Raw genomic sequence first — 16,432 nt, 5'->3', positions numbered from 1 at the left:
AAAAAAAAAAAAAACACAAATATCTGGAAATAGTCCAAGAAAGTTAATGAAGAACTAGTCATACATTTATCAAAATTAAAGTCATAGTTTTATAAAGAATAAGGAGAAAATCTTTGGTACAAATAGAGTTCAAAAATCAATGAAAATGTATTGGAAAGTTAGTATTGATAAAATCAGTACAGTATATTATTGGGTGAAAATGGATTAGTCAAAAAACAATTGAGGAGAGTTTATTTTCTCTGGAAAATAGCTGTTGAATACCTAGTTCCCTCCGTATAAACAGAGTAAATGCTGAGTGGATTAATGATATAAATTAAAAATAGAAACATCAAATTACTATTATAAAAAAATGAAAGATCATTTTATAATATGAGCTGGGAAAAGCCTCTGTATATCTGATATATAATCAAAGAAGCCATAAAAGGAAAGATCAACAAATTTAGATGTATAAAGCTAAAACTTTTTTAAATTTCTACAATTTGAAAGAAAAGCTATATATAAATGCGATTATTTAAAAGTCATATTACAAGCAAGGGTGAAATTTCTTAAATATACACAGAGTCTTAAAAATCAGCAACCCCTCAAAATACTTTCAAAAAACAGCAACAAAGGACTTGAAGAGATAGTTCCAAGAAAGAAAATTTTAAAATATAACTTAAAACATATAAAATGTTATAAGGGTGTAAATTAAAACAAAGATTAAAATACTCTTAAAACAATAACATATAAATGTAAATTATTATAATCACTACATAGAAATGTTTGACAACATCTCTCAGAACTTAAATGGCTACCCACTTCTAAAAAAAGGTAACTTGCAGGCAGAGTTGCATGTGTGTTAATATATGCAGAATATTATTTAATTCAGCATTATTTATAATGCCAAAAATATTGGAAAGAGCAACATTGTTTATCACTAGGGAAGAGATTAAATAAATTATGGTATATATACACTTATACATAAATACATGCATACATTATACATACATACATACATACAAATAAATTATGGTATACTTATATAAATTATGGTATACATACATATATTTGCAGCCTTTTAAAAGTGTGCATTACTATAGAATCACCTCTGAATTTTTGATATTAAATTGAAAAAGCAAGATGTATAACAGTGTGCATGATATATTACCATTTGCATGTGGAAGTAGAAATATGTAGATACCTAGGGGCTTTCTATATTCAGAGAATATTTCCATGAGGACATGTAAGAATGACTATTTCTTCTTGAAAAAGGATGGAGTTGGAAGGTGGGAATGGGACTTATTTCTCAACACATTTTCTAGTATGTTCAAAATTTTGAACATATTCACGTATAAGCTAGTCAAAAATATTAAAGATAGAAGCAACTAATAAAGCATATGTGTTAAATAAATCTTAGAATCTGTGATTTAAATCAGTATGGAAAAATGTTACATTTGCTCATTCTCTTATTCACTTTAATACAAAGATATCAAGTAATTTTTACAGAATCTATCATTTATTGGCCTTCTCTGAAATCCATCCATTTAAAATGTTGAACTTTTTCAAACTTCAGGCTCATAACCTTCCAGTGGGATCATACCAAAACAGTCAGAACAGTGCCTAGGAGTATATCAGGAGCCCCATTTTGACCAGAAGGTAGGCATTGGGATGTTCTCTCCCCAACCTTAGTATCCAACAAGTCTAGGGCCAGTCCATGCACACACACATACTCCAAACTAGCCTGTACTCCTACCCAAATAATTCTTATAACTGGAAATCTGTTACAGCATAGACATATACGAAATAATATTTATATATTATATTATATAATATATATATTATATATATTGATATTCATATATTTGAGTTCCTTTTGTTGGGCCTGAAATCCTGCCTTGGAAGACGATCAAATTAGACAATAACTGTCAGCAGCAGATGCTACCAGAATGGCTAGACTTTTCTCCTGAGACTTGATTTCAAACACTGACAATTTGAAATTATTCAACATGATGTTCTCAGTAACTTATTGATGTGTGGTTTCCATTCCAGGATTCTGTGAATGAGCTGTATCTCCCAGAAGAGTGCCCATTAGAAAATCATCCATAGTATGGCAACTGTGACTGCAGAGTGCCTAAGCTGGGAATGACAGAAACCAACCTTGAGCCCCCTCTATGGCAAGATCCCCAAAGGGAGAAAGGTGTCATTTAATTCCCAGTTAATCACATTGTACCCCTTCCATCATAATGGTAGAAAATATTTGTATTCACTCAAATAAACAAGGCTTCTAGATATGGATCTGCCTCCCTTGACCATAATACTTCTACCACAACCAGCACCCATAAACTTAAGAAATGTGTGTTTGTCATCTTTCTATTACATATAATACTATTTCTGAGCAAAGAACTCATTTCACAGCTCAGAAGCAACTGGCTTGATGGAAATGTGAGGGTGGCCTACTCAGTTATAGCTGGATTTTGTCTTATGGGATACAATGTATCAAAGACCAATAAGTGGTCTGTCTTCCACTAGCCAGAATAAACATATTCAGGTATCAAGGAATGGAAGAGTGGCTACTCTCACTATAAAAACTCATAATCCATTTGCAGAATTTTTGTTTCCCTGAAATTTTGAGCTCTGGTGGTTTGGAGATCTTGATCCCAAGGGAAGATTCTTGCCAATATGAGATGCAACAATTGTTCTATTGAATTGGAGGATGAGACAACCCCTTGGTCATTTGGGGTTCCCCATGCCACTGAACCAACAGACAAGGGAGAGGTGACTATGCTAACTAGGGTGCTTGAGCCTGATGACCAAGGGGAAGTGTTTTCTGCTTTGTGATGGAGGCAAGGAGAGCAGTGTCTGATATCTGAGAATGCTCTCCAAATTTCCTCACAGTACGTCCCCACCCAATAACAAAAATTAATGTTAAAGTATAGCATCCAAAAAGGTTCATTGAGGACAAAGACTCTTCAGGAATAATTTTTTTTATCTCATCAGAGAGTAAACTCTGAGTAGCTGACAATGAAGAAAATATAAATAGTAGAAAAAGTAATTTATAATTGTCAACCATGGCCCCATGACCAGTTAGAGAAATACAGACTGTCATAGCAATATGTGTGATGTGCATATACGACTCATTATTTTATACAAATTTTGTTGGAAGTTAACTTTATACTTTGGTCTTTAGATAACAGAATATTCTGATGGGTTTGTGACTGAATTTGAAGAGTAATTAACAAAGCACAGAGATGAACACAATGACTGCTACAACTGTGCCTCTTCTCATTTTGGGAAAAGGGCAAGAACATCTTCATTTGTATAGGGGATAGTTGCAATTGTTAAGCAGAAACAGAGAACTGCTTTTCTTGTGTGAAAGTTCGGTTTGTGAGAAGAATGAGTAGAGATGATATGTAGTTGAAGAGGTAGGATGTACCATTAGTGAGTGTTTATCTCATAGCTTCACCCCACTCTTCTCTTCTGGCTTGTCACACTGAAGCAGAAGCTCCACATTTTTCCACATTTCTCCTCAGCCAGCTGGCAACAATGTCAAACTCTATCAACAGGGAGATCTACAGGGGTATACCAACACTGGAAGAGGAAGAACTTTCTTCTCCTGCTTCTAAACCTAGTCTAGTTTAAGGTTCAGGTGCATGGCACAAAGCACCACCTCTTCAGCCCACACAGTAGCAATTTTTACCTACAGCAGCATTTAAATCCAGTTTGTAGTTTTTCCAAACTGGAAACTACCAGAATCCTGACTCATGCCAGTCAAGCTGCGTCCCCTTCCCAGATGTCTGAGTTTCAGCTCAATAGAGGCTCGCCTACAAGCCTCTAAGTTATAATCATTTTAACCTGTTTCATTTCTTTCTCTTGGCCCTAAGTGGCAGATGCTTCCTCAGTTGCTGCCTCTATAATAGCTCAGTTTTCTTTTCCCCTTGTAGTTCCCTAGCTTGCAAATGCATAACTAGTTATAAACTACAGGATTTTGTTCAAATAATTGATCCAGTTCCTAAAAGAAACTGTATCCTAAAAGGATCTTGCTGAATGACAGTAAAGGTTGATATCCAGGATCTATAAAGAACTTCTCCAGCTCAACACGTGCAAAACAGATAATCATGTCAAAAAAATGGGCAGAAAACATGTACAGACACTTCTCCAATGAAGACATACAAATGGCTATCAGACACATGAAAAAATGTTCATCATCACTAGCCCTCAGGGAGATTCAAATTAAAACCACATTGAGATAGCACCTTACACCTAGTTAGAAAGACCAAAGTTAGCAAGACAGGAAACAACGTGTATTGGAGAGGTTGTGGAGAAAGGGGAACCCTCTTACACTGTTGGTGGGAATGCAAGTTGGTGCAGCCACTTTGGAGAACAGTGTGGAGAATCCTTAAGAAATTAAGAAAGAAATAAAAAGAAATTCTTTGACTTTTGCAAAGAGACCACTGTCTTAGGAAACTACCTCAAGTTACATTATCCAGACAATTTGAACCTGACGGACCAAATTTTGACAATATTTCTAAAGACATCTAGCACAATCAACTCTCAAACAATGTGGGTTTGAAATGTGTGGGTCCACTTATACAGATCTTTTCATATAAGCCTAGTACAGTACTATAAATGTCTTTTATGATTTTCTTTTTTTTTTCTTTTTTTTTTTTTTTTAATTTATTTGACAGACAAAGATCACAAGTAGGCAGAGAGGCAGGCAGAGAGAGAGGAAGGAAAGCAGGCTCCTCTGTGGAGCAGGGAGCCCGATGCGGGGCTCGATCCCAGGACCCTGGGATCATGACCTGAGCCGAAAGCAGAGGCTTTAACCCACTGAGCCACCCAGGCGCCCCTCTTTTATGATTTTCTTAATAAATTTTTTTCTCTAGCTTCTTTTACTATGAGAACACAACATGTAATACATATAATATACAAAATATGTGTTGGACTGTTTATATTACGGGTAAGGCTTCTAGTCAACAGTAGGCTATGAATAGTTAAGTATACTCAGATTTTTAACTGTGGGGGTCAGCACCCTAACTCCTGCATTCTTCAAAGGTCACCTATGTTAAAATATAGGAAACAAATAACTACTTTATTGAGGTATAATGGTTCAAGCAAATGCTTGTAGATAGAACTGAAGATACACTACTTTATATATATATATAAATGTACATTTATAAGATAAATAATATTTTTTAATTACCAACATGAGTAAAACATTAAGAAAAGCTGGCAAAATATCTCAGGATACTTTCTACAAAATACTGCAATTATGAAAAGAAATAAACCAAAACATTTGTTAAAGGATTTAGGAAAAATCTCTCAAATAAACAGTGGGCATTTTATTTTGAGTGTTGATTTATAGAATAAAACATTTCCATTGAAAAACTAGAGAGTCACTAGCTTACTACAAACAGGAAACTAAGGTGCTAATTTAGATATGACTGTCTATCATTGCTTCACAAACTATATATCATAGGCCATCCCTGTTTTTGTAACTGAAATTATATTGGATCATATCCATAAGTTACCCTACTTACCTAGTCTCTGGCTCCTTTTATACAACAATACAGAATTGACTAGTTGCAAGAGAAACCATAAAACCTAAGCTATTACTATATGGCCCTTCATAAAAAACATTTCCTGACTCTGGTCTAGGTTCAGTTTTTAAATTCTTATGCTATTTCATGCATTTTTAATGCTATATATTGATAATGCCACAGAAAGCTATTCTCTCATTATACATCATGAGATAATATGCTGATCCATACTGCTTACCAAAAAAAATCGATAATAAAAAAGTAGACTGAAAACTATTTTGTGTGTATACTTATATCATTAACATGACCTTTGATGTGTATGTGTTTTCCTATCCTATACTTACATGTGTTAAATAACATATTTATTGAAAATTCAAGATATTTTTAAAATAAAACCACTGTTAGATTCATGAACAAATACATACATATAGTTTTTTTCTTCATTGTCATCACTATTATCATCACCATTATCATCACACGAGAAGTTGGACTCTGATGTTTTTAAAGTCCCTTTTAGGCCCCTAAGACTCTACTATTCATGGATTGCCTTCAATAAACAAATCTCTTCACTAGGCAATGAGTGCACAATAATTTATAAGTTGCTGCCTATGCCCTGCAAAGCTTTGCATCTGGTTTAAAACACAAAACATACATTTAAAAATAAGCAGTAAGAGAGGGTAGCCATGGTGAATAACACACACGGTTCAACAGAAGGAACAGCTCACCGCAAACTGGGATGGTCTGGGAGAAATTTCCAGCAGAGGTAGAACTAAGAGTTATACAGGAAAACAAAAAGGTGGAAAACGAAGAGGTAGAACTAAGACTTATACAGGAAAACAAAAAGGTGAAAACAAAAACAATGGGAATAGCACAAAAGCAACATACACATTACTTACCGAGAATAAACAAAATGAAAAATACTTTGGTATTGTTCCGGAATATTACCTATTTTTTAAATGTCTCATTGAAAATTTCAAGTGCTACATATATTAGCAAAGAAACTGATGCTCAAATAGAATAAAGATGGGGCCTGACCACATGGTTAGTCAATGGAGAAACGTGATAAGAAAGATGAGAATCTTGCCAACTACAAAGTTCATTATATTAAATAAGACTGGAGTACTTTGAAATGGGTTTGGGTGCCTGAGTCGTTCAGTTGGTTAAGCATCTGCCTTCAGCTCAGGTCAGGATCCCAGGGTTCTAGATAGAGTTCCGCATCCTCCTCCCTGCTCAGGGAGGAGCCTGGTTTTCCCTCATCCTGCCCCCCTCCGCTCATCCACTCATGCTTGCTCTCTCTCTCTCTCTCTCACACAAATAAACAAATAAAATCTTAAGAAAGGAAGGAAGGAAGGAGGGAAGGAAGGAAGGAAGGAAGGAAGGATGGAAGGGAGGGAATGGGTTTGGAAAAGTCAGAAGAGTTGGGTCAGAAGAATCAGAAGTATCTAAAGATTACGACACAGGGATGGGAAAACAATAGACAAATCCTGGAACAAGGGAATGGCCCATCCATTCCAGGACTGGATGTTCAGGCTGCTACTGGAGAAAGGACAGTCCTGTCTGAAAATCCTTAAATCAACATGTAGCCTTTGTGAAAGGAAAATGAATTTTCATGGTAATATTTGAAGGAAAGTTTCTGTTGGGTGAGCTTATACCAATACCATGATCACTAAGCACGGTGCAGAGGCCACCTCCTGTCTTATTCTGTCTTGAAAACCTGCTAGCATATTCATTTCACCCTAAGTTCGCTATTCAGTGGCTTAGGTCCTATGGGTATGTTTAGAGTCCTCAAACCCCATCTCCAAAAGATGCTTTCAGCTTCTGTCAGCTTATCCTGAGAATCATTCATGTTGAAGCGCCCCTGGCCTCTGATGCCAGGCCCTGCCTGATCCTGACCCATCCCCCTCCCGTATCAGGACCACTGACCAAGCTTCATGGTAAAAGGAAAAATTTAAAGGAGAAGTAGCTCAACCACTTAGGAACTCAGCAAACCATTAGTCTGGCTGCTAATTTTCCTCTGATCTTCCACTCCATTAGTAATCTCTGCTTCTTCATTTGCTTTGCCCTGATGGAACTCCAATTCTAAGAATCTGCACAAGACCCGAGTCCTTTTGAATGTGGACCCCCCAGTCTCATCCTCTAGTCTGGCCCTTGCAAGGATGAAGTCAGCGCCTGTAACTGTCCCTTCGGCAAGAGCCCCCCACACTACACTTCTCAGGGTGATGAAATCACTGCTAGGGTCTTATTCCCATTCCTGGGTGAACTGCAATTGTGTCCCCTGACATTTTATTCTTAAATTCAATTCATGGTGCCTTGTATTAGTAATCTGCTCCTGTTATAATTACATGGAACAAACAAGCCCCAACTTTTAGGCTTCAAACAACACTAATTTCTCATTCATACATTTAGGGATGGGCTTCAATGAGTCTGTTCCAGGCTTGGGTTGGGGACAGGTGGGCTCCACGTGTCTTTTCACATTAGGACCTCATGAAAGAATAGCCCCCACCTGTGACAGGATGATGTCATAGCAGAAGTGTGAGACAGAGGAGCAGACACACACACAGCCTTATGATGCCATGCTTAGAAAGCACATTATCAACTGGGTAGCCTCCATTTGTTGCAGCGAGTTGTAAGACCAAGCGACAAGCCAGTGGAGTAAGGAAATACACTGTGTGCGTGGGGAACCCTGTGAAGGGCAGAGAAGGAAGGAGAACTGGGAGTAAGTAGCACAGTCTACCACAACACAGGTAAACAAGCTAAGTTCTCTAAAACCAGAGGATGATTTGTTGACCTAACTTCCAAATAAATTCTTCATGTTTTGCTTTGCATGTGGCTAAACAATCTACTTTTTCATGTATTTTGCAAATAAGCTTAACTGGAAGACGCACCATGCCCTTTTCCATGAGAATTTGTTGAATGTGAGTACAAGTCTGAGACTATAGGTAGTATTAATGAAACAGTGATATGACTGGTTGTGTGTGTGTGTGTGCGCGCGTGTGTATTGTTAGAGTTTTGTTTCTGTCTCCTGCCTTGCTTGCTATTGAACCACATACATCACTGTTTCTCAATTTGATATGCATTTCTTTAATAAAAAAGGGTAAATGTAAAAAGGTAAATATTTCTGGGATATTTTCTGTTTTTTTTTAATTAATAACATGATAATTTTCCTCCCATTTATTTATTTTTAACTGAATTCTTTTGTTAATTACATTAGTTTAATTCTAAGAAATCAAGCTTTGCGTTTTAGCACTTTGTACCAACATGAATTGCAAGGAGATAACCCCTTTGCATTTGCACTTTTTAAATTTATTTATTTTTTCATAATCTCTACTCTAATGTGGGGTTCAAATTTGTGACCCCCTCATCATGACCCTTAGATCGAGTCCCATGCTCTTCCTACTGAGTCAGCCAGGAGCCCTGCATTTGCATTTTTTTAGCTTAATTCTGCTTTTTGTATGCTGGGGTAATTAAGGGGCAATTGTTACTTAAAGGATAATTTCATATAAATCCACGGAAATAGACCCCAAAAGAACCTTAAGAGTTCGCTAAGCAACCTCAAGCTTCCCTCCCCACCACTAGTCATCATGAGCTCTTCTTCCCAGAGACAGAGTTCACATTCTTTTTGTGTTAGTGGAGACATTCCCCAATTTGCCTGCATTTAATTGTAATCTCATTAAATAAAATAAAAGAGAAGAACATAAAAAGAAATGCTTCTGTAAAAAAAAACCCCACATGTCTATTGGCTAGCAGGATTTTTTGCTTTTTAAGTAACTTGGCTGTTGGACAAGAATATTTCTTAAAAGCAAAGGAAAAAGACCTAAGCATGCATGCATAAATTTGTGTATCTTCACATTTACCATCAGAATCCTATAGAAACAGTTATTCTGAGAAAACATAAGAATGAGAAAAATATATTTCATTATCCAAAGACACATAAATTTAGGATCTCAGAATATAACAAAAAAAACCCTTTGAAACTGAATTAAAACCAAGGGAAATTTTCATTTAAGGTGAAAATTATAGAAATTGGCTTTGTGGAATGGTTACCATCAGATTTACTACAAAAATAGTATACCTTAGTAGTATATGCTGCTTCTAATATTCAAGAGATGCTTTTTTTGGTTTCATATCTGTTAAGGAGAAAGAGACCTTCAAAATTAATTCAACTGCAGAAAATATTGATGCCATATTTAAGAAAACACACACACATGCCCACATATACACACATGTACACACACACATTGAAAAGCTAAAGCTAGGTTCCAAACTCACAGGGTACAAATTTCTTGAATGACAATAATTGTGATATTATTTTTTGGAGACAAATGAAGGTAAAAGGGAAAATTATATCCTAGATTCTATAATTTAAAACAAAGATATAAATAAGTAACTAATAATTGTTCAAAAGACATTATTTTTCATTTATTTATTGGATTCCATTTGACTTAATATTTGAAATTTTTTTAAATGAGAAGTAGAACATGGACAACTTCCCTTCTATCTCTGCCAAAGCAGTGAACTTAAAAAGGTGACTACAAAATGTATCAACATGGCAAATGAGAGTGGCTTAAGTAAGAAGGATTGGTAATCATTTGAGTGTTTAAAAATTCACACATAAGGATGATGAAACTCCCATTTGATGATCATCTATTATAAGGAGGCACTGGGCTAGATATTTTTTCAAATTACTTGTAATCCTTCCAATAATCCAGTAGGTAAATATTATTTATACCCATTTTATAGATGGGAACGCTAAAATAAAATGAATGGTTTCCCCAAATCTTTCAATTGATTAGTGTCCTGTGTTATTACTAATAGGGGCACCTGGGTGGCTCAGTGGGTTAAAGCCTCTGCCTTCAGCTCAGGTCATGATCTTAGGGTCCTGGGATCTGAGACCCACATCGTGCTCTCTGCTCAGCGGGGAGCCTGTTTCCACTCCACCCCACCCCCTGCCTCCTGCCTGCCTCTTTGCTTCCTTGTGATCTCTGTCTGTCAAATAAATAAATAAAATCTTAAAAAAAAAAAAAAAAAGAAATGTTACTCATAGACTCTTGTTATGGCAGTATATAGGTATTTTTGAGATTTGGTGCTTCTCCTAAAAGTGCCCATAAGCTCCCTTTTCTTGTTACCATAATATATTATGTTTTTCTGCCATAAGTCTAGTGTTAACCTTGAATGATGAAAAAAATCCTCTAAATTAAAGTAACAGATAAGGTGACAATTTCAGTTTTACCTCCCTAGCCGTGAAAAAATGCTGTATGTCAGTGTCAACCACTAATCCTATTAATTAAAAACAAGAAGCAACTACCATATTTCATTTCAAATCATATCAAGTGTGCAAGATGCCCTTTACATTACCTAGTCTATAAATAAAATGTGAAGATGTTTATATTGACTTGTTTCCATAGTGATGAAAGAGTCTTCCCTTGAGTTGTCAAGGCGATGTGCAGTAGCCTAGCAAATTGGACAAGCACAAGAGCCATTTGTCAAGTAATAGGTTTAAGAAAAGTCAGAATAATCCAATAAGAGATGGCCCAGCTATAAATAGAACCATGAATCTCAAAATGTGAACATTTGGTTTGAATGACCTGTTAGCATCATTTCTTTCTGTGAAAAAAACATGGGCCATAATAAGAAATCCTAAGACAACACACACATCCAGGTAGCCATGTTATCTTGACATTAACAATGGCATTGTTTCTCCAGGATAGCCAAGCTTTTATTATGAAAGACCACTCAGTATTCTCCTAGCTCTTAAGCTTAGTTGGCATGGGTATAAGATTGACCAACAAATTTGATATGTGTTTAAAAGGATTTATATTGAAATCAGCAGAATCCTCAAGTATGAAAATAAGTTGAGAAAAATTCTTCTGGTGAGTTGTGGCAGAAAAATTATTTAGGAAAACAAGATATATCATCTCTGTTTTGATAGAAGTGTGAAATAAATAGTGCACAATTCATTTTTGTGTTTGTTGGCACATAGATGCCTGTTATAACTGCCAGGGTTGTTGGGACTTGACACAAGAGAAAAAAAAAATTGCAACAACAACACAAATCACATATCCTTCCTTAAGTTTTTCTAGTACCTTTGTTTTGGTATTAACAAACAAATGAAACTATAGGTCCAAAAAAGGAAGAACAGCTTTTTTCCCCCCCAAAACCAACAGGTATAGCAATTTAATCCTGTCTGAATATGATAGAATAGATGACAATCATTCTTGAAGCAGGTGTTATGAAAAGATGTCTGTAGTTCCCATGAGCACAGAAATAGCAGAGTAAGGAGATTACTCAGTTATAGGCTATGAAAACAAGCAGCAAAAACTGTCCAGCTAAAGCTAAAGTATTAAGCTGCCTCCTAACCAAAGAAGAAAAGAAAGAAAAAAAAAAGAGGAGGAAAAATGTCATTGGCAAAACCTTAAACAACAACAATTACTATAACCCTTGTTCAGCTTATCTTACCAGCACAGCCTGAAGTCATGAAGGCTTTTCTGAAATATTTTCTTCAAGAATGTACAATAATTTAAATAACTTTTTACTGGCCAATTTCCTTTAGTTGTCTACTTATGCCAGTGGTTTGGTATTGACATGATTAACTAGTCTGGTAATTTACAGTTAAAATTGGAACAGATTTGCAAATGCATACAATAGAAATGTAATGGGAATGTGCTGTGTTCATCTGTCCAACCGTCTGCATCCCGTTCATTGGATAACAGCAGGCACCCTGTCCTCATTTCTTTTGGAGAACTACTTGACACCAGACAATTCTGGTGGGCTGCCACAGTTTCCTATGGTTTCTTATTTGCCACAATTGCCAAAGAAGTGTTATAGCCTTTTGAGGAACCTCCATACTGTTTTCCAGAGTGGTTGCACCAGCTTACATTCCCACCAACAGTGTAGGAGGGTTCCCCTTTCTCCGCATCCTCGCCAGCATCTGTCATTTCCTAATTTGTTGATTTTAGCCATTCTGACTGGTGTGAGGTGAGTGCTGTGAAGTGTGTAAACCTGGCGATTCACAGACCTGTACCCCTGGGGATAAAAATATATGTCTATAAAAATAAAAAATTAAAAAAAAAAAAGAAGAAGAAGAAGTATTGTAGCCATGACCCAAACCAGACCAATGAGAATCTTCTGGAGTTTTACATACGATTGCTGGAAGAGAAGCTCTCTCTCATGGCTCTGTTGACACTAGCTAAAGTCATGTTAACCACCACCGTGTCACCCACTTGTCCTCTCCTGGAGCAAGCCATCTGCAGTAGGAGAGAATGAGCCAATACTTAATAAGAACCAGAGCTGAGATGGGAGGCAGATGCGGACAGAAGAAGACCTAGTACCAGCGCTTGGGTGGATTACATTGAAATCTTTTCTTGGATAACAAAGAAAATGAATTCAATCATTTCATTGGTGACACTCTTTTAAATGGGGTTTCTCTCATTTGTGGAGCCTTATTATAAAAAATAAAAACTCCTTTTTTAATTCTAAGTACTCAAGGTAAAAATCCATAAAAACTATGCTTACATGACAGCATATAATTTCCCTTGGATACATCATCCTTGCTTACTTTTATTTCATTTTGCACACAAAAATTTGCCTAGCTCCATCTTCAATCCTTAAATAAGGTCAAGAAATACTCTTGGCAATTGTCCTTAAGTACATCAATGTTCTGTCTCCTTCGATTAAGCATTTAAAGATATTTGAAATAACTTGGCAAGGTGATAGGCTGTTGTTATTTTTACCCACAGATTAGTTTTAAGTACAGATATCAAAGTGACTTTTCTTTGTCAAAATAATTTTGGGCTTCATTGAAGACACAGTGACTTCAAGGGACAGGAATTTTTAATTAAAGATTCCAGGTTTTCAGAGATGGGGAGGGTGGGAAGAGGGGGAAGGAGCAGGCATGAAAGGCGAGCGTGAAAGGGGGGAGGGAAGGATAGGAAAGAGGAAAAGAAGAGAAGAGACGGGAAGGGAAGAGATCTTCCATAATGATTGTTTTTGGTGTGTCCTCTGACGTTCTCTGTCCCAAACAAACAACATGATCCCAACCAGAACATCATTTTGGAGACCTCCTTCACTTGCTCAGTGTCCCCTCTTAATCAAGTGCCAAGTCCTAGAGCACTGATTTCACAATATCTTTCACATCGGATCACTCCCTTTCACGGACGCTGCACTAACCCAGGCTGCGACCATCTTTTCCATGAACTACTAAAGAATCTCCCTGCCATGCCCACTCTCTCCTTCTTGATTTCCAGTAGCACCACTCAATCTACTTCCTATTCCCAAACCAAATGAGGATTGTACAATGCAAACTGATCGTGAATGTTTGAAACTCTGCAATGACATACCTAATGGTATGTGCCATTAAATCTGTTCTTTCCTTTTTTTCTTTCTACCCCTCTCAATGAGTCTGCTTAGAGTCACTTATTTCAGGAAATCTTCTTTGAACAGTCTAAGCATGGTCTAGATGCTTTTCTGATTTGCTAATCTTCTAAATAACTTATCACAGTTTATTATAATTGCCTGCTTACTTGTCCCTCAGCATACTATAACCTGCAAAATATTAGAGCAATGTTTATTTTGCTTACCATTGTATTTCCGGTAGTACAACAATTCCTATATTTGGTAAATATTTAGTAAGTGAATGAATGAATAAATAAATTGCTTAGTTCTCCTTTTGTCATTTATCTATTGAAATGGACAATGTTCATATCATAAGATTTAGCTGAAGCAAAATATTTGTATTTGTGTTGAGCACCCTTGCTCATATGATGTTCCTACATACTAAACCAAAAAACTATTTCATTATTTATGTGTCACTCAACAAGAGTATAATGACTTAGTAGTTGGTATTAATCACTTTTAATTTTATTATATATATATATATATATATATATATACATATATATAATTTATTTATTTTAATTACCTAATCAACTAAAGGGAAAATATATCTTTGGAGAAAGAAAAAGAAAAATATATTCTAGAACATTGCTTGACAACTTTCTTTTCACACCCAAATCTAGAAATATAGAGAAATGCTGATGGTATCTATGCAGAGACAGCTATAAAAACTTCAGAAGAAACGTTGATGCTGCCTTAGGAAGCGTTACAATTAAAAGTGCTTCTGAGCAGGGTGCCTGGTTGGCTCAGTTGGTTAAGCGTCTGCCTTCTGCCCAAGTCATGATCTTGAAATCCTGGGGTCATGATCCCTTGGTCCTGGGATGGAGGCCCCTGAGTCCTGGGACTCCCTGCTCACTGGGGAGTCTGTTTCTCACTCTCCCTCTGCCCCTCTATCGCTTGGGTGCATGTTCTCTCTTAAATTTTAAAAAAAAAAAAAAAAAAAAAAAACTTAAAAAAGAAAAGTGTCTCTGAGCAAGCCTGGTTTAAAGCTTGTGATTTTCAAATTCTCCTTTTTTTAGTGACCACTTGACAATTAAGATAGAGTGGATTTAGAATCTTTAATAGAGGGCTGCATTATTGGCACCTGATCTACATTTCCCTGGAAGTTCAGTTGGTTAATTTTCTTCATACATTTTTTTTTTTTAGGAGAATTAGTCAAGTGCTTATTAAATCCAAATCTGCTCTTTGCTGGTCACTGTGTCCAGTTACAATCTGCATTACAAATACTTGTCTGTACTTATATACAGACTCTGAATGTGTGGTAAAATGAAGGTAAACATGGGGCATGGTCCTCCCATTGGGTTCATCTCTCCCCCAGATGTCCTGACACCGAGCTCACATGTCAGACTCATTGACCTACAGTGCCACTTTGGTCACATACATCCCTCCACTGAGCAGTACTGGATGGTGTCATCTCAGGGTAAACCCAAATTTCCTCTCAGAGTAAACCTAAATTACTTGTTTCCTAAAAAAAAGAAAGACTGGTGGAAGTTCAAAGATGAATACAAGATCATAACATAAATTCATGAAAAGAGGGTCACTAAGGGAAAATTTCCAGAAATCCAGAAAGAACCACTCAACAGTTTGTACAGTATCTTCTCCAGAAAGAATGGTTTTGAAGCTGAAGAAGACAAAAAGAAGAAAGAGAGAATTGAAATCCAAGCAGGTAAGAAGAATGTAAGCAAACACATAAGACTACATTAAATGAGTTTAAGTTTCCATCTCTGGGAAAACAGGTTACAGTAGTAATTTAAAGGCTTTATCTCAAAGGAACTTTGAGTAATATGGAGAAATCATGAAATAGGGGAAAGCTTCCCGAAATCTAAAAAGGAACACAATTGCTGGATAAGCAGAAGAATCATGGAAATAGCACATAAGTAATCCTGATATTAATGCTTGGTTGCAAAAAAAAAGAGAGAATGAAGGAAAATTGGCTGTTTAGATATCTAGTTTTTTGTGGACTCATTTAACATCAATCATCAGTGTTTTGTGGCAGGTAAAAAGCTTATATAATCTTAGTCAATATCACAATTTTTATGACTACATATCAAAAACTATGTTCCTAACTTAGCAACTTAATAACTTTCCCCTTTCACTTCTCATGTAGAAGAAATGACATTTTCTATGTGAAATTTTCTAGTAGATGGTTAGAGTGACTTTATTTCTTCTTAATCTTTTCAAAATACTTTCTTTCCATTTTTGTTTTGTTTTGTCATTGGTTCTAAATCTTTTACAAACATAACTGCCTTATCTATGTACATTCATACTTACAAATTATTTAAGAAAATTTAACTTTCACCTAAAACATGCTATTTCTTCCACATGAGAAGAGAGCAGAGAAATGAGAAGGAGGAGGGGCAAAGGGGAGGGGCAAGGGAAAGGAGAGGAAAGAAGGAGGGCAAAGGGGAGGGGGCAGGGGAAAGGGGAGGGGGCAGGGGGAGGGACAGGGGGAGGGAGAAGTGAAGAAACTACTTTCTTTCAAGAAAAAGCCTAAGGAAGGAAGGAAGGAAGGAAGGAAGGAAGCC

The sequence above is a fragment of the Mustela nigripes genome, chromosome 5, assembly GCF_022355385.1.
Source record: "Mustela nigripes isolate SB6536 chromosome 5, MUSNIG.SB6536, whole genome shotgun sequence".
Lineage (NCBI taxonomy): Eukaryota > Metazoa > Chordata > Mammalia > Carnivora > Mustelidae > Mustela > Mustela nigripes.
Note: the sequence above shows the minus strand (reverse complement) of the source record.